The sequence below is a fragment of the Alosa sapidissima genome, chromosome 14 (assembly GCF_018492685.1).
Source record: "Alosa sapidissima isolate fAloSap1 chromosome 14, fAloSap1.pri, whole genome shotgun sequence".
Classification (NCBI taxonomy): domain Eukaryota; kingdom Metazoa; phylum Chordata; class Actinopteri; order Clupeiformes; family Clupeidae; genus Alosa; species Alosa sapidissima.
This window is the reverse complement of record NC_055970.1, coordinates 29,834,625-29,837,124: the sequence shown is the minus strand read 5'-3', so window position 1 is coordinate 29,837,124 and position 2,500 is coordinate 29,834,625. Positions and strand designations below refer to the sequence as shown.

The 2,500-nt window shown below is 46.7% G+C and overlaps 1 long non-coding RNA gene across 2 annotated transcripts in view; it reads left to right on the top strand.

Annotated features, from left to right (window-relative positions):
• LOC121682526 overlaps positions 1 to 2,500 on the top strand; it is a 26,225-nt gene that overhangs the window by 1,259 nt on the left and 22,466 nt on the right. For both annotated transcript variants that reach the window (XR_006022599.1, XR_006022598.1), the window contains exons 2-3: positions 656 to 883; positions 2,332 to 2,496. This is a non-coding gene — a long non-coding RNA (uncharacterized LOC121682526). The remainder of the gene's footprint in view (positions 1 to 655; positions 884 to 2,331; positions 2,497 to 2,500) is intronic.

The window sequence follows — 2,500 nt, the reverse complement described above, 5'->3', positions numbered from 1 at the left end:
AGCATACATCACACACACACACACACTCACACATACACACATACACACACACACACACACCACACACACACTGGACACAGGTGTGCATCTTGATGCCATTTTTTATACAGTCTTTGTTCTGTACACATGACACACCACCATTCACACTGAATGAAATTATGACTTTAAATATATAATAAAGCAACTTTTAGTAGTACAACTTTTATAGAACAACTTTTTTATTTCTGGTGTTAAAACTTTTGGATGATTTTGCATGATGTAAAAACTTAGTAATGGTGCAAGAGAGGGATATGCAAAGACAATTGCTATATAAATCAATAAAATGCATGGCATTTAAAAAAATGTCTCAGAGGCAAACTTTATCAGACATTTTCCATGTATAATTGTGTGATTTAAATGTGCTTTAAAAACAACAACTGCTTACTGACAGAAAAGAAAGCAAATCTTGTTTAGTCTAGAATTGCAGCTAACAATATCACAGACATTTGTAGCTGTCAATCACAGCTGAAGAATGACAGAAGAAAGCACTTTAAGGACAATTAAGGAGCAATACAGCCCAGATTGAAACATTACTTCTTTTACAGGCTAAGAATGTTATTATCTTTCTCTCTCTTTCTTTCTCTCTTCCCCTCTCTTTCTCTCTCTCCACATACAGTGGAGTGTGCTGAGGAGGAGAGGAGGCAGTGAACACAGGCGATGACTCTCCTCAGCCATTAGCCCATCTCTGTCTGCTCTGCTGTGTGTCTGTCTGGAGGGCTGGACCGCTGCGGCAGACGACCAGCAGCAAGGTGCTGTGGCCACCTGTCCAGCCCAGTGGAGGTCCACGCAGCTTGGACACACCACACGCCACTTCCCCAGAGTGGACTAGGGCCATGGCACTGAGGTAGCCATTTTAATGGGCAAAATGTTGTTTCTGTGCATCAGGGATGTTAGTGGTGGTGTTGTTTTGTCAAACAACAGCTATGATCAGTTGGCCTATTTCACTGGGAGGATACGGATGTTGTTTCTCTCTCTCTCTCGCTCTCTCTCTCTCTCTCTCTCTCTCTCTCTCTGTGTGTGTGTGTGTGTGTGTGTGTGTGTGTGTGTGTGTGTGTGTGTGTGTGTGTGTGCGCGCGAGTATGTGTGTAAAAAAAGGGTAACATGATTTATAAGTAGGACCGCTGGTGCAGATTCTCCGCCTCCCCCTTGCACACACTCACACATACAGTACACACACACACTCACACGCACACACACACACTTATACATTCACAGACACACACAGACACACACACACACACACACACATACACACACTTACATGTATATTAAAAAAAGGAGAGAGAGAGAGGGAGAGAGTAGATATTTATTAATATATGATATGCTAGGCACAGGAATGCGAGCCTTGAGGAGCGTAATTGCGTGTGGAAACATTCCTCCGAGGAGCTTGGCACATATTAAAAGCGAAAACTTGAGACATGTTTGTGATAATATTCCTAATAAATCTGGGGCCGGGCCTCAGCCGCCTTGACATTAAGAGCGGCGCAGGCCGTTCATCTTCGTTGGGACTCCAGGATTTAAGGTTGGTCACAAACAATCTGAGCGGCGCCGGATTGCAGAGAGGCAGACATGCCGGCGTGGCCTGGCTCCCTCCCATTAATCTCGCCTCTCCTCCTATGCAAATGATGCCCCATTTTAATTGATAATTTCTCAAATAGACTGGCTCTGTGGCAGACCCCAAGTGTTCTAATGAGAGCGCAAGGGGCGGGTGGGCGGTGGGGTGGGGGGTTGGAGGGGAGGGGGGGTGGAGAGAACCTATAGTGTGCTTTATGCCGGGGATGAGGGATCGTACTGGGAAGTGGGGTAATTATTTAGGCAAGGCAGGGGCCTCTCTGTGTGTTTCTGGGAGTGCAAACAGCGGCCGGTGCTTGTTTATTGGACGGGACGAGTGTTTGTCATGATAGTGCGCGAATGCATTCGTGTGTGTTTGTGTGCGATGGCGTGGTGATCTGCAAATATGCTGGTTTTTGTGGGCTTCTATGTGTATGGTGACAGAGGCAGGTATGGAGGGAGGAAGAGACTATTTAGTAGATAAAGGTGTAAGAGAGAAGACCAATGAACTTTGTTGTTCTCAGCATGCACCACCAAGGTGTTTTACATTTAACATGTTTACAGTGGTGTAAGCTTGTAAATCTGTTTTGCACATCCGTCATGCCTCTGGTATGGTCAGGCTCATTCTGTCTGGTCTGTGTGTGTGTGTGTGTGTGTGTGTGTGTGTGTGTGTGTGCGTGCGTGCGTGTGTGTGTGTGTGTGTGTGTGTGTGTGTGTGTGTGTGTGTGTGTGTGTGTAAAGAGAGAGAATGAGACGGAGAGCATGGCGTTGGGCTCTATGTGGGTCACAGCTGAGGACCTCCAGGAGGACAATGGAACAGTGTCAGCCGCCCACAGTGATGAATGTGAGGGACCCAAGTCTCTCCTCTCGCGCTCCCTCAGCCCCTACCGCTGCCACCTCCACCAGGTCT